The 26527-nt window shown below is 46.2% G+C and overlaps 1 long non-coding RNA gene and 1 other non-coding gene across 2 annotated transcripts; one reads left to right on the plus strand and one right to left on the minus strand.

Moving 5' to 3' along the window:
- The first annotated feature begins 208 nt into the window (after window positions 1-208).
- On the plus strand, window positions 209-15200 carry LOC105879037 (uncharacterized). The gene is made up of 3 exons (XR_012915137.1): window positions 209-554; window positions 3811-4144; window positions 14957-15200. It is a non-coding gene; the product is annotated as an uncharacterized LOC105879037 (long non-coding RNA).
- Window positions 1844-1947, minus strand: LOC142864953 (U6 spliceosomal RNA). The gene has a single exon (XR_012915247.1). It is a non-coding gene; the product is annotated as a U6 spliceosomal RNA (small nuclear RNA).
- Window positions 15201-26527: the final 11327 nt, after the last annotated feature.

Here is a 26527-nt window from a genome sequence, read left to right on the forward strand (position 1 = left end):
GGCAGCCCGGGGCGCGGGCCTGTACAGTGGGAAGCGGGCCTGAACGGTGGGGCGCGGGCGTGTACATCCGGCACGGGGCGCGGGCCTGTACAGTGGGACGCAGGCCTGTACGGCGGGGCGTGGGCCTTTACATCCGGGCATGGGGCGCGGGCCTGTACAGTGGGAAGCAGGCCTGAACGGTGGGGCGCGGGCGTGTACATCCGGGCGCGGGCCTTTACATCCGGGCACGGGGCGCAGGCCTGTACATCCGGGCTCGGGCCTTTACATCCGGGCACGGGGCGCAGGCCTGTACATCCGGGCGCGGGCCTGTACAGTGGGGCGCGGCCGGGGGTCCGCCCGCCCGGTCCAGAGCGGACTGGGGACTGGGCCCCACTCCCGCTCCCCCGCGGCCTGGCCTCGGCCCCACGCGGCGCCCACACAGCAGGCGCCCGGGAGCGCCAGGGCGAGAGGGCTAGGGTTGGCTTTCACAGGGCGGCCCAGGGCTCACTGGAAAGAAGGCGATCCTCCGACGTCGTGGCTTATGCAGAGCTCATGCGGAGGACTTGGGCCGAAAGGTAAACGTTTCCGCGTTTGTTCCAGTAAAACCGACAGGACCCAAGTGTCCGGCGGGGTGTCTGCCGCGTGGACCGGATTCGGACGAGGCCGGGCTCCTGGGAGGCCGGGCGTGTCGCGCCGAGGCAGCGTCTTCCTGACCGGCCCGTGGTGATGACGCGTCGCGCGGCGAAACGGCCGTCTGTGGGGACCGGCCTCGGCCGTCTGTGGGGACCGGCCTCGGCGCTCCGCTGCTCGCCCCTCCGGCCCGTCCGGAAACTGTCTTCCGTTACCCTGGGAAGCGGCAGGAGGCGAGCGTGTTTACGGCCGCCCCCATCGCTCGCATCACCGCTTGAGCCCTGCCTAGCCCCCACCCCGGCCGTGGAAAAACTCTTCCGTGAAACCGGCCCCCGTGCCAAAAAGGTTGGAGGTCGCTGTGTTGTAGGACAGTTTGAGTGATACAGTCCATTTGGAAGTGGAGATAAAATGATGTATGCAACATTGTTGAACCCTGGTTGCCACTATGGGTGATGGAATCTTTAGTTTTAGTACGTTTATAGACACTTTAATTTTCATGTTTTTGTTTATCTACATTTTGTAATTTTTATAAAATATAAATTTCCGGTTTTCTATTTTTAAACTTCTTTTCAAGGAGTGGAAAGGGAAGACAGGACAGCAGGGATAGGGGAAGCAGTCCTGACTGCCCAAGTGTGCTGAGGCCTCAGCAACCCTGACCTGGGTGGAGAGCAGACCAGAAATTAGAGGTCACCTGCAGCAAACTCTTGATGCAGTCACAGGCTGTTTCTCTGGGATACACTAGATGGTGTGTCCTAGACATAGAAGAGAAGAGAGCAATACTCCTGATCACTCTTCACCCATTAAGCACCAATGAATTTAAAAACTCAATGCAATCTAAAATGTCAAAGTCCCTACATTAATGAATTTAAATGAATTCAACAATTTTTTATTTTTTTAGAGACGGGGTTCTTGCTGTATTTCCCACACAGGTCTTGAACTCCTGGGTTCAAGCGATCTTTCTGCGACAGCCTTCCAAGTAGCTGGAACTATAGGCATGTGCCACTGAGCTTGACTGAATTCAACAAATTTTATGATCCTAATTCATTGTTATAAAATCAGTTACTTTTTTTCTTTTCACTGCTATTTGCTGAACACTCAATATGTCCCAAGCAAGAGGTTATTGATTACCAACATTGTTTTATTTGAGCCTTCCAATCAGCCTCTGAGCAAATCTTGAAACACTTTCCAGAGTGGCCTACCTTAATCATTAGGCTTGAAAGTCTACTTTTTAAAAAAATATATAGAATGCTTTACTAATTTGTATGTCATCCTTGTGCAGGGACCATGCTAATCTTCTCTGCATCATTCCAATTTTGTGCTGCTGTGCACAGAATATGCTGCTGAAGTTTAAATTCTGGGTGTTTTGAATCAAGACAAGTTTATAAGCTCCACTTTTAATGGCTAGGTCTTTTAAGGCTAGATCTTTCCAACAGAAGGCAGTGCCAAAATGTAACAATCAATGCCTGTTGGAGGTATAGTTGTCTCTCCTTTCCACACTCTGTGATGGGATGTTAGATCTGCTCTAAGGCATCTTTAATCACTATTTCTAGATGTTCCATCCTCTTCTGGACCAGGTTACATGGGATGAGCTCCCAGTTCAGTTACTTGATTCATAGCAAATGTGACCTTGGGTAAGTTACTTACTGACCATCCCTATTGCTTCTCTCTTTGGTAAAATAGGAATGATAATAAGGCCTCTTTCTTCATGCAATTAGAATAGAGTCAATACTCAGTAAGTGCTATCTTAAGTCATCTTGATTTTGTTTACTATCTATACTGTTTATTTTTAACACATTCAAAATCTGGCAAGTTCTCCCTCATTACTTTTACGTTACAGAAATTTCCTGGCAAGCCTTACACTTTTCTCCATCGTAATTAACTGAACACTTTTTTTTACTCCTGATCCATAGAAAGCTGGAAGACCATTTAGATATGTGCCTGTAGTCCCAGATACTAGGTAAGCTAAGGCTCGCTTGAGTGGGCAAGTTTGAGATTATAGTGAGCCATGATCATGCCACTGCACTGCAGCCTGGGTGACAGTACAAGACCCTATCTTAAAAAAAATAAAAAGAATAAAAGTGTATTTTAGGGTGTTATGTTGTAGTATTCTATGGTGATATTTTGGGGTGGCATATTCTTGTCTCCTGCATTGTCTTCCAAATGACTGTACCATTATGCATCCTACCAGCATTTTAATGATATTTCCTGTCTTTCACGCAGCAATGGTTTGTCATGTTTGTAGAGTTTAGCAATCGTGAAAGGTGTACTGTGCTCATTGTTCTTGTAGTTTGCTATTCCCTAATGACATATGATGTTAATCATCTTTTTATGATCATTTGCCATTTGTGTTTCTTCTTTGTTGAGGTGTCTGTTCAGATCTTTACCCATTTTTAATTGGTTTTCTTGTCTTCTTGTTGATTTTTAGAAGTTCTTAGCATATTTCTAATATAAATTATTCTCCAGATATGTATTTTTGAAATATTTCCTATCAGCCTGAAGCTTGTGTTTTTGTTCTCTGAACATGGTCTTTCACAGAGTATACATTTTTAATATTATAACATCCATGGAATGAATTATTTTTTTGCTGTGGATCAGCTTTTGGTGTGTGTGTGTGTGAAAATTCATTACTAAATCAAAGGTCCCCTAGATTTTTTTCTAGAATCTTTATAGTTTTGTATTTTAAGTCTGAGGACTATTTTGAGTGAAATGTTTTGTGGAAGTTGTAAAGTTTATGTCTACACTTATTTCATTGCATATGTTTTCCCCTTAATTCTTCCATCCCTCGCCCTTTTTCTAAAAGACACAGGGTGACAAGCCCCATCTCACTTTGAATTTGCAGATCATGGCACTGAATAATCTCAACTCTGAATTTAAATGGTTCCACAGCATAGCCAGGAGGGGGCGCTCGCCACCGCGCTGGGAGCGCCAAAGGCTGCAGTGGCCGGGCTGCGAGCAGGCGAAGGAGCACCGGTCCTGCCCTCTGACATCTAGCCCTGCGCGGGAGGAGGCGTGGCCGCGGCGCCCTTAGTGCAGCCACACAGGCACCGCCTAGCTCACAGCTGCTCTGGCCTGTCCAGAGACACAGACCTTCTTGTCCCCGGACCTGAGGCCCCAAGCTGAGCTCCTGAGAGCGAGCGAGGCCTTTCCGTCCGTCCCCCAGAGCTGAGGCACCGAGGGCCAGTGAGGCTGTTTCTTCCCCAGAGCTGAGGCACCGAGGGACAGAGAGGCTGTTTCTGGGCTGAGGAACCAAGGGGACAGTGAGGCTGTTTCTTCCCCAGAGCTGAGGCACCGAGGGACAGAGAGGCTGTTTCTGGGCTGAGGAACCAAGGGGACAGTGAGGCTGTTTCTTCCCCAGAGCTGAGGCACCGAGGGCCAGTGAGGCTGTTTCTTCCCCAGAGCTGAGGCACCAAGGGACAGTGAGGCTGTTTCTTCCCCAGAGCTGAGGCACCGAGGGACAGTGAGGCCTGCCCGGCTTCAGTCTCGAGGCACCAAGAACCCACGAAGCCTTCCTGCTTTCAGATCTCAGTCCCTGAGGGTGAGTAAGGCATTCTCCACCACAGACCTGAGGATTGTAGAAGACCTGCTGTATAACTTTAATGATATTCATTTAGTAATGAGACTATTCTCAAAAGTACTATACAATACACTTAACATAAAATGTATTTGTACTTAAGTATTATATTACTGTGAATACGTTTATTCTTTAAGTGAGGAAGAACTCTACTGTTCACAGTAACGTGAAATTGAAGCCATTTTTATAGGTCAAAGAAATTGAATATTGGAATTTTTTTACGACTCAACCTCATAGCATTGGTCTTCAGATTCTCTGAGTCAGATTTTGGAAAAACAAAAGCAAGGCCAGGCACAGTGGCTCACACCTGTTACCCCAGCACTTTTCGAAGCCAAGATGGGAGCTTTCCTTGAGGCCAGGAGTTCAAGACCGTAGCAAGACTTTGTCTCTACTGGAGCTGATGCCATGGCCCGTTTGCAGGACGGGTGATGAACACAAAACACAAAGAGACACAAAAAGAAAGACACAGACACACACAGAGACAGTACAAGTGCAGTGCAGAATGCACCAGTCGTTTTATTTTTATACTCTAAAAATCAAAGTTACTTCCTTATACGTGACCACTCAGACGTTGCAGCAGTGGCCATAAATTCTGGAACACATAGCCTAGGGACACAGATGTCCCCTGACTCAAGGTTCCCACGCAGTTGCTCAAAGCATAGGTCACAGGCTGAGATAAGCAAAGTTAAGCAAGGCAGCCACAGGGGGCACTTGCCATCCCCAGTTCCTCCTGGCCGCCTCCCCTCCACCCCCAGAAGCTGTGCCTGTCTTAGGTTGTTCCTCCTTGAGGAATGTTACCTGCCATTGTCTATCAAGCCATCTTACAGGGCCAAGCAACAATAATAGGAACAATGTGCTTATCGTGTGGCCTCCAGGCCCCTATTAATGTGGGGCTGGGCAGCTCTTGCCCATTTGCAGAAACTCAGACCCTTTGTTATGCCTCTAAGCAGCAACTTTGTTTGTTACATGGATCTTGTTTGTTACACATTACTCTTAAGACGTTCTGGGCAGGGCACATACGCTATTTACTAAATTTAACTCTAAGCTGGATAAGTATTTTGTTAATACCCAACAAGCTGAACAGAAATCAATAGTTTTAATATACATTTAGGAGGTAGAACTAACAGATCTTGTTGGATAAAATTGGGGGGGTGAGGGAAATGAATAAAAAAAGTATAGCTCCTGAATTTTTGGTCCAAGTACTGGGAGGATAGTGTTGCCATTTGGAGATGGAGAATATTTGGGGAGGAACAGGTTTAAGAACAAAATCAAGAGTTTTATTTGTGATGTTAACTTTGAGTTATGCCCAAAACATGCAAGGAGAAGTACTAGATAAGTAGGCGGGTAGGCGTCAGGAGCTTGAGAGAAAGGTGTGGACTGGTGACATGCATTTGAGAGTAGTCAGCATGTAGACGTCAGGATGTAGTTGAATGCCTTCCGAGAGTGTAGATGGGGAAAAGACAGACATCCAAACAAAAGCCCTGTTAGAAACCTAAATATTAATAGAATAGAAGGAATCTGCAAAGAAGACCAAGAAGTTGGCTTGTGAAGAAGGAGGAAAACTAGTTTTGTGTGGTGTAAAGAAAGTGAAAGAAGAAAATGTCTTGATTGTGGACCATGATCTATCGTGCCAAGAGTTGCTGAGAGAGCAAATAGAGGAAGGCGATGGGACCTTTGGAGCTCATTGGTGGCAGAGCAGTCTCACCGTTGGGGTGAGATGAGGCCATGGTGGTGTTAGAATGTTGATGGCGTCCCCTACTTCAGAAAAGAAATTTAAGAGAAAGACTTGTGTATGTTTGAGAGTCATCCTCGTTGACCAGGAGGCGAGGTTACAGGGAAATGTTTGGTAAAGGTGACTTAAGGCTCTATCTGTTACTTCTGTCCAGTTCTGTTCTGTGCTTGTGTCTGTGTCCCTCCATTAGTGTGAACAATGAAAAATGTTAGCTCTTTCTGTCGGACAGCGATGGCAGCATATTTATTAACTAACATATATTGTTTCCCCACAGGGACTCTATAATATTTAGATATTAGCACTGATATAAAATGTGTATTTTTATATTCATAAATTTATTAAAAAATTTAGGGACAAAAGCTGGGCTTTGTTTTTTAAAATCCTGAGTATTACCAAGCACAGAGAAGAATCACAGAGGTAGTGAGAATGCCAATGTGTTTAGGCAAACTTTGAAAATACAATATCTGAGTTTAATTTCAGTCACTAATCTGGATGATTGTTATTCAAATTCAATTCAGTACCCATCATGCCCCTATGTTGTGTGTACTGGGGTAATGCACACCCCTGCAGGACATACATGATGTATGTATGTACATACATCTGACACATACTAGGTACCAAGTAAGCAGTAGCTGTTAGGATTATTGGGCACCTAGTGAGCACTTAATAAAGATTTATTTGAAAAGATAATAAATAGACAAAATGGGACTTTATTATCAATACTTAAAATTTCAGTTCTCACTAAACTAAATAAGCTCTTTAGCTGGAACCACTTTTATAGAAGACAGAAAACAGTGGGAGAGAGGGGATTTCTTGGCATAATATTCCATGTCACTGTATAATTAAAGCAAAGGCAAAACTTTTAAAGCTAAGTAAGTTAAACGTTAGCATACTTGACACTTGCAATTTTAAATGCCAAAATCCCAAACATGCCTGTATGTGCAGAAGTGGAATTTTTTATACTGTTTAAATTAATTAAAGTCATAAGTGATTTTTTTCATCCTGTTTTTATTCCTCCATAAAATGTACACTCACCAGGGATTACCAGTTCTTTGTCTTGTTGAAAACAAGGAAGCAGTATTATGTATTCAATATTTCTTACCTTAATAAGCATCGTCTTCAAGGTGCCCTTATTCTCATGTAAAAATGTCACGGAAGTGCTTTATAAGACACAGGGGTCACATTTTTGTTGAATTAAATACATTCTGGGGGTATAATTTTTCAGTACCTCTAACCCTGGTATTTTCTCTTCCGGATTTCTGATCAAACCTCTTGATACAACTGGTAAAGTCCCCTTATGTCTCAGTGAAAAGTAAAATATAAATAAAATGAATATTCCTGGTAACATAAGTGCACAGGAATTTTTATCTACTGCTTTAGTGGCTCTAAACTCATAGACAGTGCATTAATCCAAATTATGTGGTAGAATCACATCAGTATTAAAGGTCTATTTCAGTGTGTTAAGTTGGCCTAAATGATAACAGAGGTTCTCAGGAAACATGTCGGTGTGGAGAGTGAGGCTAACTATTTGCTCTTCATGCCAGCATCAGCAGAAGGGCTGGGAATGTGCCCACCCTTGTGCTTCAGCCAATGGCAGTGATGCTTGATGAAGGAATTTTCTACTGTCTCGTTAATTGTAGTACTGGTCTCAGAGAATTTATTCAGAACTCACTGCTATATTTAAGTTGAATTAAATATAACAAAAGAAGCTTAATAATATTTCATTTCATCGTTGAATCTGTTAAGTTAAAAAAGGATTTCCTCTCAACTTTCAGGGTTCACCTTTATTTGAAATTGCATTTTCCTTCTTTGCAGTGGCATTCCAAATCAGTAACGTTGTCATTTTTGAAAGGCTGACATCATAGAATTTCTTCATCTCCAGATATGGCCAAAGAAAGAAAAAAAAAACACAGTATGTGTTTTTAATTTATTCATTTTAATTTGTTCCTTTCCAGTGGTTCAAGTAAATTCTTAAAGTAGCAAAACTACTTGTTTGCTAATTTTTTATTTTTTCTATTTGCTGGAGGTTTTACTGAATGGTCTTCTATTTATGGCCTTTAGGATAGCAATGTCAGTGGTTCAGGATAATTTAGCTATTGAACAGCCAGGGCAATAGCTTAAGATGATGGAGGGAGTAGAAAAAGTGATTTTTGGTGGACACTAACTATAACTTTAAGTAGGTTTATTTTATGAATAAAAGTGCTTGCTTTAGTAGGAAAAAGACTCTATACAGTAGTCTGCTCTTTTAATTCTTAACTGCATATTATTTATGACTTTTTTATTAGCAGCTTTCACCACTGCATGTGTTAGCCTATGAAGTCTGCTGTGGTCCTGGGGAGAGACTGATATGAAAGCAGACAGCCTTTCTAGAATTTAGGTAACATAGTTAGATTCTAGAAGTTTACCAAGGTATTACAATTTCTAGAAGATAAATTTTTAGAGTGTGTGTTACTAATTTATAATTTTGTGAAAACATGACTGAAATTTAATAGGTGGTTTATTTTTTTGTTCTCTCATTCTCTCCCCAGCTATTTCCCTTCAGCACAAAGATGTGGGCTGCCAAGCAGGGGTTTTGCGATGGGCTTGTCCAAGTGGGGAGGGCATGAGAGGGTCCAAGCTGCTGGCATCTGTGCAGGCAGGGGACCAGAGCCGACCTCTGGGTGCCACCCCCAGGAAGACCTGCTCAGAGGGCCCTCCTCGACTCACACGTTTCCTATAGAAGCCTAAATAAGAAAATTAACACATTTACATACAATAGAATTCCATGTTGCATCCTTCATGCAAAACGAGAGCAAGGAGAAAAATGTTTTTTCTCCAGATTGTCTTCCCCGTTTTCTATTTTTTCTTTGCTATGGCAGAGACACCACTCATACGTAAAATTCCACTTCTGTAAGGTGTTGCAGCTTGTTAAAGACTCAGCATTACGCTACAGGTGTGAAAACCTGACAGAATCCGACCAAGAGCGGGTGAACTTCTGGCTGCACAATCACTGCGTTTTCTCTGGCTGCCTCGCTTTCTGTCCCTCCCTTCAGACCTCAATCCCTAGTGTCAGTCACACTGATCACCACATCACCGTGGACGAGGGCGAGCCACCTGGCCACTGCCAGCTCTTGGCAAGGGAGGCTTTGTCTGTGAAGTCAGCCACCTTTTTACCTCTTGGACTTGAAAAATCCATTTTCAGAGATGAAGTGAGTGTCTGTTACTAATATGATAGCTTCATAGGAAGTGTTTAAAGGGTACTTTATACAGGGTATAATCCCTATTTTATGTCACTCAAGTTAGTAAATATTTTATTATTTTCTTCCCTGGAGAATGTAGAATTTCAATCATTTTCATTGGAAAAAGAATAGTAATTGGTCTTAACACTCATATAAAAATGGAATTAGCATAAAATATTATTAAAAGTGTGCATAATTATAGGTTTAAAAATAAAATAATACTTTTTGTATAAAATGATAATTCTAATAACTGAACATAGAAACAGGGTTGCAATAGCAAGCCTGATGAAGTAGCAAAAGTAATAAAAGTTTTATGCAGTATATTTTGTTATTCCAGAAAGGTAAAGCAGTTTTCCCCATATGCATGCACATAATTCCATTTATGGCAAGAAATATCATTTCACTTAGGCCATTTCTATAGAGGAAGGTGCTATAAACTCCACTGGTTATGAAATAGATAAATATCTTTTTTTCCCAGAGAATACATTCTAAAAATGTAACAATGCAATGACATAAAATAGAAATAAATTCTCCTATATGAACCGACTCTATTCTGAAAAATATTTTTTTTATTTCTTTATCGGAAGAGATAAAGGAAGTTGCTGCCTTTTAAAAGTTATTTATGGTTGTCAGTTGCCTACTACTTCATCATTCTTTCTCATCAAAAGTTTTCTTTCATTGCCTTTGCAAAATTTTGATAGATTGCATCCTTTCATTAGAGTGCAGCTTAGATTCCACGCCAGGCCAGTGAGCCCTCTTTTCCAACTGGAGGATCCTGCTCACATACAGGGTTCATCTAGACTCTGGCTCTCGGCAGTCATCTCCCACAAGGGTGCAGTGTACTCAAAGGAGAATCAGAAAGCTTTCCTCGGCCAAGATGCATTCTTGTCCAATGATGTTTTGTCATGTATGTTTATATACTTAAGGGTTGAGTATTTCATTTGAAAGAAATTGCTATTAAAGGAGATTCAGATGTACTTAACATGGAAATAGATTCAATAATGGAGTCACCAAAGACGGAGGAATAAAGTCTCTACATATATGATAAAACATTGGGAGTTTTCTCTCCCAGAAGACACTGTCTCCACATACTGTAAAGAATTCTCTCTTTTGATTCCCTGTGGGTCTTGGTCACATGGACCCAATTGTAACTATTAAAAAAAACCGCCTTGCATATGCAGCCTGTATTTTTCGCCTGGCTGGAGGGACTAATAACCCCATAGCCACTGCAGCCTGCTGTGAGGTTGCTGGGAGAGTGGATTAGCTATGCCCGCGTTGATTTTGAATGAGCATACCCCCGGCAAGCTTTGTGGCCAAAATAGTTTCTTAGGTGGCAAGATTACCACGTTTGTAGAACTGGTGGTTCACCCTTACAAACACCTGTACATCTATGGAGCTAAGCTTTCCTTACCAAAAGATGCACAGATGCAGGAACAGAACTCGTCACACTTTTGCCTCCATGCCTTTTTGTATTTCTGTTCCTGTTCCCTCTCAACCATCCTTTTTTGAAAGAAGTGGAGGACATGAAGATATATCAACATGCCTTTGCATTGTTCTGTTCCTACCACATCTCCAGGAAAATCAGACCAATTAGTTTACACAAATTATTTACATTGGGATGTTAAGAATCAGTGAAACCAACTGACTAGAATTTTTGTGTTCAATATGTTACTCATGAGCAAAGTACTTGCCTGAGCCTTTGCCCCACTAGTTACTGATCCTGATTTTCCCAGTAGAAGAGACTATATTGTCTGAACAAGTTTGTGGCCAGTTAATGTTTAGGCATACGGGCAGGAAGGATGTGTGGTTTGTGTCCACTTACTAGAGTGGTGTGTTCCAGTGTCAAAGATCTTGAGAACACTGGGGAGGTGTTGGTTCCACTCACGTGGTGAGTTGAGATAACCTAAACCAGGGGTTGTCACACGTTTTAAACAGGGGACCAGTTCACTGTCCCTCAGACCGTTGGAGGGCCGGACTATAGTTTTAAAAAAGCTATGAAAAAATTCCTATGCACACTGCAAATATCTTATTTGGAAGTAAAAAAACAAACAGGCAAAAACACCAGCATGTGGCCCGCAGGCCATAGTTTGAGGACACCTGGCCTAGATTGTGGAGAGTGAATTTCAGACTTACTCTGTAATACCGTATATACAGCAGTTAAGGCTTTCCCTTCAAGTTGAAGTTTGTGTATCTAGATATCTATAAATATGTCCTGGAAGAAACAAATTTGAATTAAATCTTTCAAGACAATACACTTTTACCAAATTAGAAAGAAGAGTTAGTTAAAAATTATTGATGAAAATTAATAGCAGGAATAATTAAAATCCCTAAAGTACCAATTCTAGTACAGAATTGCTCTAAGAAGTTTCTCCTGTTGCCAGGTGCTGATTTTCAGGGACGTGGAGGTGAGGGGTATGGGGTATGTTTTCTTTATTAAGCCAGGAGGGACATGTATATGTACATTCTACATACACATGTTCAGCATGTGTTGTAATCATTATATCAATTTGACCTGGAAAATTAGTAATACATTTATGTGTAAGGAACTGCTGATTTTCAGAGAGGATCAAAAGGATAAAATATTCTTTTATTTTTATTACGAGATAAAGGTTTGGAAATCTAATTTCATCTTTATTTTCCTTTTTCTTTTTCACCAAGAAAATATGGTTTTTATTATAGTTCTTTCTTGTTATATGCACCTGTGTTTTCTTGACTCCCACCACCCCAGGTTATATGTGGCTGCTTTCTATTTATTCTCTTTATTATTTTGTGCTTTCACTTCTTAAAGCCAGTCAGCAACTGTGGCTCTGAACCACTTCTTTGTTGTTGAATCTTTTCTAGGGATGAACTGACGCCAGTTAGAGCATGTATCTATAACTATAGACTTCCAGTAAAATCTGCCTTCCCACAACACTTTCATTCACATATTACAATATAAATGTACACAAACACAAGTGCTTAGGGGAATTTTCTATTTAAACAAACTGACTTAAGTACTTTTTAATCCAAGGAGTACTTATTTTTTTAAGAGACAAGCTCATACTCTGTCACTCAGGCTGGAGTACAGTGGTGCAATCATAGCTCACTGTAGCCTCAAACTCCTGGGCTCAAGCAGTCCTCCTGCCTCAGCCTTTTGAGTAGCTGGAACTACAGGTGAGTACCCACCATGTCTTGTCATGGCCCGTTTGCAGGATGGAAGATGAACACAGAACACAAAAGACACACAGACACACACAAAGATGGTTACAAGACTACAGTGCAGAATGCACCAGTCGTTTTATTTTTATACTACAAAAATCAAAGTTAGTTCCTTGTATGTGCCCATCCAGGCGTGGCAGCGATAGCCATAACTTCCGGAACACGTAGCCTAAGGACACAGATGTCTCCTGACTCAGGGTTTCCAGGCAGTTGCTTGAGGAGCCAGGCATAGATCACAGACGGAGATTAGCAAGATTGGGCAAGGCCGCCACAGGGGGCATTTTTCATCCCCAGTTCCTCTTAGACCAATCCCCTGCAGCTGTGCCTGGCTTATGTCACCCCTCCCTTGAGGGGTCTTACCTGTCATTGACTAACCAGCCATCTTATGGGATTAAGCAGCAATCAAAAGAACAATGTGCTTATTGTTCTTATTGTGCTTATTGGCCTCCACGTATTGTGGGGCTGGCCAGCTCTTGCCTCAGTGCAGAAACTCAGGCCTGTTCTTATGCCTCTAGGCAGCAACCGTGTTTGTCACTAGGGCCTTCTCCGGAACACATTACTTTCAAATGCTCTGGGAGAAACACATACATTACTCACTAAATTTAATTGTTAAACTAGGAAAATATATGTCAGTCCCCTATAATGTCTGGCTAATCTTTTAGACTTTTTGTAGAGATAAGATCTCACTATGTTGCCCAGGCTGGTCTCAAACTCCTGACCTAAAGCAATCCTCTTGCCTTGGCCTCCAAAAATGCCAAGATTACAGGCAAGAACCATCATGCCCAGCCAAGGAGTACTTTTATATTGAAAATATATACCCCTAGTTTATTGGGGAGCAGTAGGAAAATAAATGTGATCTTCAGGCCAAATCTAAATCATTTGTCACAAAATCATTAAAGATTCTATATCAATTCCTCTAAAATAGCTGGTTTTTCTCTCTGTTCTGGCTGTCTTTTCATGCCAACACATTCATCTCCTTTAGAGCCTAAAGGTATCAACAGAAACATGTTTTTCTCCCTTTATTTTCCAAAGCTGTTGTGCACAGTAGCATTTTAGAGAATTATTCTTTATCTGCCATACAGAGGTCTTTGAAGATTCATAAATCTTATTGATGCCTTTTGTTAGAAGAGTATTTAAATATTTAAGAGACAGCTGAAATATAAAATTAAAATTCTCCCAGTTTGTCTCTCTTGGAGGGTTGGGGAAAATAATTATGATCTTCCAAAATTTGAGAAGAACAAATATTTCCTTAACCAACTACATGGCTACACTACCAAATATGATAGCCAGTGGCCACTAAAATTTAAATTTAAGGAAATAAAAATCAGTCTATCAATTGCACTGGCCTTTTTGTTATAAATAGATTCACTATGCCTTCATCCTTTAGGGTTAGTTGTTTAAAACAACTTACTCTGTGTGTAAGTGTGAAGCATCACAATTCACTTGTTCCTGATTGAGCTTATCCTAGGGCAAATAGCACTTCTTTCAAACTCTGAAAAAGAGAAGGCTGTCTGTCTCTTCCCAAACTATGAGATGAAACTGGTGGAAATAAAACATTGCTGCACATTAAGGAAATAGAGTCAGCTCCTCCTCCCTTCCCCATACTCCTCATCCACCTGTTTCCCCTATTTCAGAGGCTTCTCCTCAGAGCAGCAATGCCCAAGAGAATCCTCTGAGATGCTGGAAGTGTTCTGTGTCTGCACCGCTAGTCATGCAGGAGTGTTGAGCACTGCACAAAAAGGCCAGTGCAATTGATAGACTGATTTTTATTTCCTTAAATTTAAATTTTAGTGGCCACTGGCTATCATATTTGGTAGTGTAGCCATGTAGTTGGTTAAGGAAATATTTGTTCTTCTCAAATTTTGGAAGATCATAATTATTTTCCCCAACCCTCCAAGAGAGATTATAATTCTTTCCCACAACAAATAATAATCTGAGCAATTATTAGAATCTGACAAATTTTACATTTAATTTCTGTAGTGTAATAACTTGATGTCAATTTAAGAACTGTAAAATTTATTCTTATGGCTACATATGATCATAAGAAATTTTTAGTCAAGGGAACATGTATTTCATAAAATATATTGGAGATAAGAAGTGCTGTAACCATCATTATGATACAATGATAGAGTTGATGTATCTTGATATCACTGATAGTATTATAAGCAAAAAGTAGTCTGTCTAGCTAATCTATTATATATTTATTTATGACTTTTAGAAGTTGTCAGCTCTGCAGTTTGGTGAGACATCACACATACAATTGTCATTTAATACTCTCTCGCGTCTTCATATGTTAGTAGGTTTTCTCCTACTGTTTCTGTTAGCTCTTGCCTGTCTTTTTTGTTTTTAATCCATTGCTAGGCTTTGTCAATCTCACCAATTATATTCAGTCTTTGTCCTATAAAGAAATTATTACATTGCAAAGAGATATAAAATCATTGAGTTGTGTCATTTTGAAATTTTTAATACATCAATGATGGAACAACATTGTACTGAAACACAAATGACACAGGGCTGTGATGCTTGAAAGAAAACTTCACAATGTCAAAAATTAAGCTTCATTTCCTGACTGACATACAGTGCAAAAAATGTCACCAAGTTAACCTCTCTCTCACAAAATCAACTCAGTTGCCAAAGCTAGGTACAGAGTTGGAGGAGAAGAAACTGCCCGATGGAACACCTGGAGCGGAGGATGGCTATGAAGGGAAAAAGTCTACTTGTTGTGTGAGCCACTCCTGCCACAAGGAATCTGAGCCGGAGTCTGCAGGAGCTTTGTCACTGAACCCACACTGCAGCCCCTTGGCGACAGACGCACGCTGGTCTGCTGAGAGCGGCACCGGGGCTGGAGCTCCCAGAGGGACAGGACTATCCGTGCTCTGTCCACTTAGGTATCGAGCAGCTGTGTTCCGAGATTTTAGAGTCCTTCATCAGAAAAGGGTAGAGAACAACTCTGCCTGGTGTATCAGTCTCAGTGTGTCTATTCCTCCGGAGCTTGGTTTCGTTTCTCCGCCCACCCTCCCCTTTTGAGATAATGAGTTCTATTGTCCATTGCTTTGCGTTTTTTATTTTTCAAGTGAGAAAACCCTGAGAACTGAAGAACTGAGAATTTTTTTCTTCAGAGCTCCTGTGTTATCATGTTAAGTTACAGAGTATTCCTTATTTCCTCATTAAGTGCATTAATTTTTTAGACATATGCTTTGTCTACATAATAGTCATGGATGTAAGTTTCATGTGCACAAAATAAAACTTAAGAAGCCACTTGAAAGGCTTAATATAGGAGTTTAAAATTAACTAATTTAATTAATATTACATATTGCTATTTTTAAAATTCAGGTAATAGTAAAGGGGAAATAATATCTTCTTGTGCAAAATTCTATTTCTTCTCTGTCCTTGTGTGTGTCAACAGAAAAGAAGCCAAACTCTGTAAAATATTTTTAAAGAGGTTTATTCTGAGTCAAATTTGAGGACCATGGCCTGGAGCCACTCCCAAGAAACCTTGAGCAAGCAGACTCGCCATGGCTGAGTGTAGGGGACTGACATATATTTTTCTAGTTTAAGAATTAAATTTAGTGAGTAACGTACGTGTTATGCCCAGAGCGTTTGAAAGTCATGTGTTGCGGACAAGGCTCGTGTGACAACCACGGTTGCTGCCTAGAGGCATAACAATAGGCCTGCCTGTGTGCAGAGGAGAGCAGGGACCCAGGCATGAGCCCTGGTGCCGGCCACGTCAAGAGGCTGACCAAGGGGTGAGACAGCAAAGGAGACGGAAGAACCGGTGGCAGTGACAGGGGACAGCCCTCTAGAGTCACGCAGCCAGTGAGCACAGTGGAGTAGGAACGCAGTCATCCCCCGGGATTCGAGGGGTGTCTGTTTCATGCTCCCCGTGGAAGCATGGGAATGCATGGATGCTCAAGTCCTTTATATCACATGGGGTAGTATTTGCATATAACTACATGCATCCACCCACATGCTTGGAACCGTCTCTAGGTTATGATACCTAACACAGAGTAACTGCCGTGTAAACGGTTGTACACTGTACTGTCTAGGGCATAATGACAAGAAACAACATCTGTGCGTGTTCAGCACAGACACAACCATCCATTCTACTTTCGATCCACGGCTGACTGGATCCGAAGGTGCCCCGGCCGCAGAGGGCCAGCTGCACGTAGTGGGAGTGCTGTGTGGAGGAGCTAGTGAAGGCCATGCGTGTCAGCGAGCTATTGTTGTTTCAGAACTTACCCCCAAACTTAGCAACTTAAAACAACATACATTTATTTTTTCATGAGCAACACAAGTATAATAATAGGTTATTGCTTTAAGTTTCACAAACTTAGTTTTCATCCTAGCCCTCTCCTATGGGTACTAGTATTCCATCTTACAGATGAGAAAACTGAGGCTCAGTGAGGATGGTAGGGATGGAGAGAATTGAATGGGTTCAAAAGCATTCATTCAGGACAGATTGCAAGGAGGGGTGGGGGAGTTTCTTTGAGTCACGGATCCAAGGACAGCTTAGCTGGGTGTCTCTGCTCAGGGCCGTGCCCCAGCTGCAGCCTGGCGGCAGGGCTGCTGGCATTCTAAGGCTTGACTTTGAAAGAAGGGATCTGTTTCCAAACTCACTCCATGGTTGTAGGCAGGATTCAGCAGGGTTGTTGGACTGAGGGCCTGAGTTCCTCAAACTGTTCCTGAGACTCCTTCAGCTCTCTGGCCTGTGGTCTCTTTGTGGGGCAATTTGTCACATGGCAGTTGGCCTCCTCTCTTGGGAGAGAGGACGAGCAGGATGGAAACCAGATCCTTCAGTGACCTAATCGCAGAAGAGCCTCCCCGTGACTTTCGCCATATCTCGTGTGTTCGAAGCAAATCACTAGGTTCAGCCCAACTCAAGGGGAGGGGACTCCACAAGAGAGTGACTTGAGCTGGGGACCTGGGAAGGACATCCTAGAGGCTGTCAGCCATGGTGTGGCAGTGGAGAAAGCTGTAGAAGTGGCAGCCCGAGGGAGAAGTGGGCCCAGGACCAGTCCCCGAGGAGCCTGACAACTGAAGGGCTAGCAGAAGGGGAGGCATCTGGGACGGAGAAGAGGCTGAGAAAGGACAGTGTATAAGTCCCATGAGCAACACAAGTATAATAATAGGTTATTGCTTTAAGTTTCACAAACTTAGTTTTCATAGAAGTGGGCCCAGGACCAGTCCCCGAGGAGCCTGACAACTGAAGGGCTAGCAGAAGGGGAGGCATCTGGGACGGAGAAGAGGCTGAGAAAGGACAGTGTATAAGTCCCATGAGCAACACAAGTATAATAATAGGTTATTGCTTTAAGTTTCACAAACTTAGTTTTCATCCTAGCCCTCTCCTACGGGTACTAGTATTCCATCTTACAGATGAGAAAACTGAGGCTCAGTGAGGATGGTAGGGATGGAGAGAATTGAATGGGTTCAAAAGCATTCATTCAGGACAGATTGCAAGGAGGGGTAGGGGAGGAAGAGAGAAGGTTCATGGCAGGCTCATGGATTAGAGATGGTTTCCATAGAGATGAAAATGCTGTGCAGTCTCCTTATCACTTGGACAGGTGTGACTCAGTTTCTATGAGTCCAGATAGTGGTGCCTGGGATTCGAGTGGGGCCTCCTAGACGGCTTGGAAGCTGCTCGCCGTGATAGGCCATTTTCTCTTCTCTTGCAGCTTTGGATACCTCCCGCCTTTGGCTGTCGGATTGGAGGAAATTGTCTTTGACAATGTATTGGAGGAAATTGTCTTTGGCTTTGAACCTTGGATAATTGTGGTCAACCTGGCCATGCCTTTTTCTGTTTTCTACCGAATGCATGCAGCTGCCTCCCTCTTTGAGGTCTATTGTAAGATATAATCTGGGTCCACAAGAGACTGAGGAATGAGCAAACGAGAGAGTCCACTGGAGCCACCTGGGAAAGGCGAGGCCACCTGGGCAAATACTGCTTTACAAATATGAGAAGGGCCACCCTTTGTCTGCAAAGACTGTGTTTCCTGTGGCTGGAGTTGCCCATCACCCTTGACAAATGTAAACAGGTTAGATCAGAGTCCAGGAGGTGAGAGCTGCCCTTGGTTGGCTCATTCTAATCAAACCCAAATTACTTTATCATGTTTTAAATGAGCCACTCTGTTTTAGGAGAATGTGATTCTAGGTTTGTAAAAAGATTTATCCAGTTTGTTTTGCATAAAAATCATTTTCTGTTTATGATGTATTGTGTGACTCCATACATTTCCCTGACCATCTGCATAGTAATCACTCTTAAATTTTACCCTTCTCAGAGCTGATGAAGGTCGGTATAGTCACAGCTAGCTTATGTTATAGTTTCTGATAGCCTTAACTTCTGAACAAAGTTACTTTACTCATATGGATGGAAATTTATATATAGATCAATATGAAGACATTTCTAAGCTGAAATTTTGACTTGTTTTTATTTGTAATCATTTTGAAGTATTTTTAAAAACAAATTTTATTGTTCACTTTTCCACTATAAATATATACACATTTATTATAGAAAACTTGGATATTTCAGAAAAGTAGAGAAAAAAATCATCTGTGATGCCATTGTTCAACTAACAATTACTTTTTAAGATCTTGGTATATTTCTTTTGACTGTGTTGATGCATAGGATTCTTTTTATTGTCATTATTGTACCTGCTAGTGGTGATGCAACATGTTCACTTTTGTATCCAGCGTTTTACCCACTTAACAGTATGGCATAAACGTTTCCCCTGTATTGTTATAAACTCTTTATAAACATCACTTTAATGCTGTATTATAGTCTATCAAGTGAATGTATCATAATTAACTTAGTTTCCTATTATTAGTTTTAGAATGTTTATAACTTTTTGCTTTTATACATGACTACAAAAATTAACTATATTTGTAAAGCATTTCTTATATTTAGTATTGCTTCTTTAAGATATATAATTAAAATTAGACAGCCTAATCCAAAGGTTATAAACATTTTAAATATTTTAAAGATGCCTAAGGAATATTGATATTTGGGAGGCCTTTGTATATGTTTTTCGATACCTACTTTAAAATCATAATAAAATTAGTTTACTTACTGTAAATACTAATGGGAATATCTTTTCATATCAACAGCACAGGCAATGGGACATTAAGAAACCAAGTTATTTTTACATGACTAAAATACTTTATGTTCATGTTGGAAAAAATGCAAAAAAGGCATATGTACTGGGAACAAAGGAAAACGTCATCATAACACTGCCCATCTAGACCAGGGTCCCCAACCGTTTGGGCATCAGGGACCGGCTTCACGGAAGACAATTTTCCGTGGACCATGGGTGGGGATGGTGTCGGGGCGATCCCAGCACATTACATTTGTCTGCAGTCGGACCTCTCTGCTAACGGTGACCTGTGTCAGCAGCCGCTCCCCAGCGCCAGCATCACCGCCCAGCTCCACCTCCGATCCCAGGCATTAGATTCCCACAAGGAGCGCAGCCTAGACCCCTCCACAAGCAGGTTCCAGCAGGGCTCGTGCTCCTGTGAGCATCCAACGCCGGCGCTGATCCGACAGGAGGCAGAGTTTACGGTGATGCGAGTGATGGGGAGTGGCGGTAAATACAGATGAAGCTTCACTCACCTCCTGCTGCGTGGCCCATTTCTTAACAGGCCATGGACTGGTACCAGTCCACCGCCAGGTGTTGGGGACCGCAGGTCCAGAGCATGGGTTCTCAGTCTGGGGGGCTGTTTCCCCAGGGAACCTTTGGCAATGTCTGCAGACATGTTTGACTGTTACCACTGGGGGTGTTCCTGGCATCTGGGGGGTAGAGACCCGGGACGCTGCTGAGCACCCTGCCACATGCGGGACAGCCCCACCCTGAGGAATTGTGTGGCCTAGAGTGTCAGTGATGATGAAGTTGGGAAACTGACCTAGAATTGATCTTTGGTACCCAGGTACCTATTAGTACACACACACAAACACACACACGGGGTTATTTTTATATATATCGAATTTGTATGTAACTTGCTTTTTTTTTTTTTTTTTGAGACAGAGTCTCGCTTGTTGACCAGCCTAGAGTGAGTGCCGTGGCGTCAGCCTAGCTCACAGCAACCTCAAACTCCTGGCCTCAAGCAATCCTTCTGCCTCAGCCTCCCGAGTAGCTGGGACTACAGGCATGGGCCACCATGCCCGGCTAATTTTCTCTATATATTAGTTGGCCAATTAATTTCTTTCTATTTATAGTAGAGACGGGGTCTTGCTCTTGCTCAGGCTGGTTTCGAACTCCTGACCTCGAGCAATCCGCCCGCCTCAGCCTCCCAGAGTGCTAGGATTACAGGCGTGAGCCACCGCACCCAGCTGTAACTTGCTTTTTTTGTCTTAATACACCAGAGTTTGCTTCTTACCAATTTTGGGGGCCCTGTGGCCTTGATTAGTTAGGAATCATCTGGAGAACTGGTTAAGATTCCTGCCCTCCAGCTGGAAGTTCACATTCTGTCTGTCTGAGTGGGACCCAGAAATCTGCATTTTATAGGCATGCCAGGCGATGCCAAGGCCCTTTGAGAAGCAGCTCCTTGGGAGTCCGTGGTCCTCAAGTTAAGACTCCCGAACAATGTTCCTTGACATGTGCATTTGTTTGCAGTGTGGTTTTGTAAAGTGTATTCCACGGAGGGTTATAACATTCCTTGTTTAGTCAAACCATGATGCTGGACACTTAGGGACATTTAGGTGATTTCTTCTTTTTGGTGAGATTATAAACAACACCATCGTGAGCATCTTCATAACTGAGTCTTTGAGCTCCTTGGCAAATTGCTCTCTGGAGTGATCTATGTTGACTCAGCAACAACTGAGCGGGAATGCTGGTTTCTTCATCTGGATTGGCATTATTTTACACTCTGTTCTAGGCACATCAGTCAGCACAGCTCTGAGGCCTCAGCCTGTGGGTTTTGGGCTTTGACAAGGAGATGAAGGGAGCCATAATAACGTTGGGCAATTGATCTAGGCTGTGGTGGTGTTAGGGTGGACAAAGGGTACTGTCAGAGCTTGGAAAAGCCAGCAGGTCTGGTTGTGCTCAGAGCTTTCAAGGAGTGGCCTTAAGGTGAAGCGTCTCAGCGCTAGGGACAGAGCTCCGCCCTCACAGATGTCAGGCCGCTGCCACCACAGGTCAATGCGCTGACTCAGTCAGCTCACAGGGCCAGGAAAATTTATGATCTTAATACCAAGGCAATTCACAGAAGAGGAGTCAGAGAATACATTAAATGGGTGTCAAGATCTTGAGGCTCTAATAAGTGAAATAGAAATTAAAATAGTAATGAGTTACCACTTCCCATTTATCAGATGGGTGAGGGTTGGCAAGATGTGGAAGAAGGGGACTCCCAAGTACTGCTGGTGGGAAGGCAAATCAGTAAACCAGGCTGGAGAACAGTTGGCAATATCTACTAGGGCTGGGGGTGCACTTTCCTTAAGACCTGGAAACTCCATTCCTTGGTGTGTGCCCCAGAGACAATCTCACACGTGTCCGTTGTGTTCGGGAATGTTCACGGCAGCGTTGCTTATCATTGGGAAACAACCCAACAAAGGGAAACAACTCTAAATGTCTGTCAATTAGGAGTACATATAGATGGGCTATGGACTGTTCTGACAATGGAATATTTCTCAGGAGTGAAAAGTGAATGGACCAGAACTTATGTATGGACATGGATAGTTCCCAGAACAACACTGCATTGAAGAATTAAGTAGCGCAGGGGTATAATTGGTATGATGATATTAACATGTCTAGCAGCAGGCAAAACAGCCCTTGATGTTATTTGGGGTACAGCCATGTGTAGTAAGATTATAAACAGATGTGCAGAAAGAACTAAGGCCAAGCCCAGTGCAGTGGGAGGGGGCGGGGCTTGGAGACCAACGGGGATGCTGTGTCTGAGGCGGTCCTTAAGCAAAGAGACCGGTGCAGAGACATTCATGGTATCTTCCCCTGCACTTTTTAAAAAATATACACGAATCATTTCATAGTAAAAATATTCGAAAGAAAGAAAAAAAAAGTCAGTATAAGGAAGATGAGCTTTGACAAAGCCACCAAAGAAGGTAAATTTCCAAAACTCACCTATCATTGTTGAGAGATGAGTGCCAAAGCCTGTGGTGCTCTGGTCTTTGGCAGGTAGACCACTGGGGTGGGGCAGTTCAATGCTAATAGCTAAGGTTAAGGTCACCTGATTTACTCCCCCATGGGTGACCCTGTGTTTATTAGGAAACCTGACACTGATTTGCTTTTCCATGTAGCTCTTCACTGCAGGGACCATGCCCTGGACACATACACTGTGAGGCCAGTCTCTTACTGTGATGGACTGAATGTTTGTGCCCGCCAAAGGCGTATGTTGAAGCCCTAGTCCCAGTGTGGTGGTATTTGGAGGTGGGGCCTTTGGGTGAGAATTAGATCAAGACAATGGGCCCTCATGACTGGGACTGGTGCCCTGTAAGAAGGGGCCAGGGAACTCGCATGCCGCCTTCCCGCCATGTGAGGGTGCGGCGAGAAGCTGGAAGTCTGCAGCCCAGAAGAGGGCCCTCAGCAGAACCTGACCATACTGGCCCCTGTCCCCTGTCTTGGCTTTCCAGCCCCCAGAACTGTGAGAAATAAGTGTCTGCTGCTGGCACCCAGCCTGTGGTGCTCTGTTGTGGCAGTCTGAGCTACGCAGCATTCACTTGCCCGCTGAAACCTCATGCAGCAGGAGCCTGTGCATGTGGTAGACAGAGCTCCTTCCTGAGCCTGGGCACTGGGATTTGAACTTGTGTGTTTTGGGAGCCGTGGCTCTTGGTGAGGCAGAGTGGAGGGGCATGTGCCATGGAACCGGACGTCTAGGGTGACAACGGGCTCCTGTGGCTCCTGGGTATGCCTTAGAAAAGGTACTCCTTCCACCAGGCATTGTCCAAACTGTTGAGCCCACTCCACCAGCAGCCCCCAGCTGCCCCTGCCTGGGGCAAATTAGACCCCTTGGTCCCCCATCAGCTGTGAAATCCAGTGGGAGTGCTGTTGGCTACTGCGCTACATGCAGCTGCGGCCCTCACGGCTAACAAGGCACTTCACAGCCATCTCTGTCTGCGTCTGAGCCTGCGAGGTCCCAGCTGGGCGTTGGCTCGGCTAGGCGAGCATTGCTGCTTTGTTCGAATGGAGGAGGGACCCTTGGATCACGCCTACATAGGCAGGACGTTGTAGCATGTGGACAATTATGCCAAAATGCCATTTTAAAAAATGCCATTGCCTTCTGTTAGCCATATCATCTTAAAAAGAAAGTCAACTCGGTAAAAATATCCATGGAACAATGGCCCTGGGATACGTGTGCAGAATAATCAAGTCCGCTGACAGCATAGCCTGCTTTTCACCCAGTTACAAAATGCTCCGCTTTGCTTAAACAGGGCTCGTCCCCACCAGCAGGGCCGCCTCGCCCGCGCTTCAAGGGCAAACCGGAGCCGGCACCTGTCAGGTAGGCAGGCGCCTGATCCATTGGATTCCTGCGGCCTGTCCAGAGGTGCCTGCCACTGTCCCAGGTGAGGCGGGAGGACTTGGAGGTCTCCCAGGGGAGCTAAGGGCTTGGCGCACTCCAGCAAGAATGCGCCCTGCACCTGGCCCCGCAGTCCCCCGCCCTGGGCGTTGCGGTCCCCACCCAGGGCTGCGAGGAACATGGGGGTTTCCAGGAGAGTCCCAGCCTGCGGGGTTGGGGCGGGTTGAGTCTAGGGGTGTCAGGGCAGCTGGCCCGGAGGGCACCGGTGTTGGTGTGATGGGGACACGGAGGAGACCCTCAGGGCCATGGGAGGGACGGGGGACGTATGGCACGCTGCTTTAACCTGCAAAAGGGAGGCCGCTCCTGGAATGACGTTTCGGCACTGGTGATATTAATATTAGTAACACACCAATCACCGTAACAAGGATAGCAATGCTGCCCGGTGAGAAAATGTAAATCAAACCCAGCCACCTGCTAAAAGCCGCTCAATGGCTTCCCATTGGTGTTAGTAGGAAGTACTGACTCCACCCATGGTCCAGCAGGATCTTGGAGATCAACTTCACCTTCCTCTGCTGCCAGTCGCCTGCTCCCTCCCCTGCCCCTCCCCTGCCCCCTCCCGTGGCCTCTCCTGCCCCCTCTCCTGCCTCTCCCCTGCCCCCTCTCCTGCCCCCTCCCCTGCCCCCTCCCCTGCCACTCTCCTGCCTCTCCCCTGCCCCCTCTCCTGCCCCCTCCCCTGCTCCCTCCCCTGCCCCTCCCCTGCCCCCTCCCGTGGCCTCTCCTGCCCCCTCCCCTGCCCCCTCTCCTGCCCCTCCCCTGCCCCCTCTCCTGCCCCCTCCCCTGCCACTCTCCTGCCTCTCCCCTGCCCCCTCTCCTGCCCCTCCCCTGCCCCCTCCCCTGCCCCCTCCCCTGCCACTCTCCTGCCTCTCCCCTGCCCCCTCTCCTGCCTCTCCCCTGCCCCCTCCCCTGCCACTCTCCTGCCTCTCCCCTGCCCCCTCTCCTGCCCCCTCCCCTGCTCCCTCCCCTGCCCCTCCCCTGCCCCCTCCCATGGCCTCTCCTGCCCCCTCCCCTGCCCCCTCTCCTGCCCCTCCCCTGCCCCCTCTCCTGCCCCCTCCCCTGCCACTCTCCTACCCCCTCCCCTGCCCCCTCTCCTGCCCCTCCCCTGCCCCCTCTCCTACCCCCTCCCCTGCCCCCTCCCCTGCCCCCTCCCCTGCCACTCTCCTGCCTCTCCCCTGCCCCCTCTCCTGCCCCCTCCCCTGCTCCCTCCCCTGCCCCTCCCCTGCCCCCTCCGGTGGCCTCTCCTGCCCCCTCTCCTGCCCCTCCCCTGCCCCCTCCCCTGCCCCCTCCCCTGCCCCCTCTCCTGCCCCCTCTCCTGCCCCCTCCCCTGCCCCCTCCCCTCCCCCCTCCCCTGCCCTCTCCCCTTCCCTGTCCCAGCTGCAGGGCCTCCTCATGCCTGCCCCTCAGGGCCTCTGCACTCCATGCTGTGTGGGGCGCCCTGGTACCACCAGGCTGTGGTAGGGCGTGGGGCAGGCCTGGGGACCCTGTGGGCACTCGGGTTGTCATGCTTCCTTCTGTAGTTTTTGGCAGAGACGCTGCCTGCTTCCAGCACTCGCGTGGGGCCTCTGTCCGCCTTCAAGGCAAGAGATGGCTGTGCGCCTGCTGGGTGGGAAGGAGGCGGATGCGCGCTTCTCCCCTGCTTGCTCTCGACCACACGGGGACCCCTCTGCTCCATCCGCGTGGGTTCGGCTGTCCTTGCACAGGGGACAGCCACAGCAAGTCCTTCTCCCTGTTGGAGAATGGAGTTCTGTCCGTCTTTTGATGGCAGCCACCGCTGCCCGGGAACGTCTGGCAGGTGTCCCTGGAGCGCCAGTTTGGGTGACCGGCCCAAGCCAGGCACGGCTGGCGAGGAGGGCAAGCCGGCTCCCCGCTGCTGCAGACGGGCGCAGGCGGCCATGTGAGCAGTGCCAGGCCAGGCACGGTTGGCGAGGAGGGCAAGCCGGCTCCCCGCTGCTGCAGACGGGCGCAGGCGGCCATGTGAGCAGTGCCCAAGCCAGGCACGGTTGGCGAGGAGGGCAAGCCGGCTCCCCGCTGCTGCAGACGGGCGCAGGCGGCCATGTGAGCAGTGCCCAAGCCAGGCACGGCTGGCGAGGAGGGCGAGCCGGCTCCCTGCTGCTGCAGACGGGCGCAGGCGGCCATGTGAGCAGTGCCAGGCCAGGCACGGCTGGCGAGGAGGGCGAGCCGGCTCCCCGCTGCTGCAGACGGGCGCAGGCGGCCATGTGAGCAGTGCCAGGCCAGGCACGGCTGGCGAGGAGGGCAAGCCGCTCCCCGCTGCTGCAGACGGGCGCAGGCGGCCATGTGAGCAGTGCCAGGCCAGGCACGGTTGGCGAGGAGGGCAAGCCGGCTCCCCGCTGCTGCAGACGGGCGCAGGCGGCCATGTGAGCAGTGCCCAAGCCAGGCACGGTTGGCGAGGAGGGCAAGCCGCTCCCCGCTCCTGCAGACGGGCGCAGGCGGCCATGTGAGCAGTGCCAGGCCAGGCACGGCTGGCGAGGAGGGCAAGCCGGCTCCCCGCTGCTGCAGACGGGCGCAGGCGGCCATGTGAGCAGTGCCCAAGCCAGGCACGGTTGGCGAGGAGGGCAAGCCGCTCCCCGCTCCTGCAGACGGGCGCAGGCGGCCATGTGAGCAGTGCCAGGCCAGGCACGGCTGGCGAGGAGGGCAAGCCGCTCCCCGCTCCTGCAGACGGGCGCA

This window comes from Microcebus murinus, chromosome 27 (genome assembly GCF_040939455.1).
Source record: "Microcebus murinus isolate Inina chromosome 27, M.murinus_Inina_mat1.0, whole genome shotgun sequence".
Lineage (NCBI taxonomy): Eukaryota > Metazoa > Chordata > Mammalia > Primates > Cheirogaleidae > Microcebus > Microcebus murinus.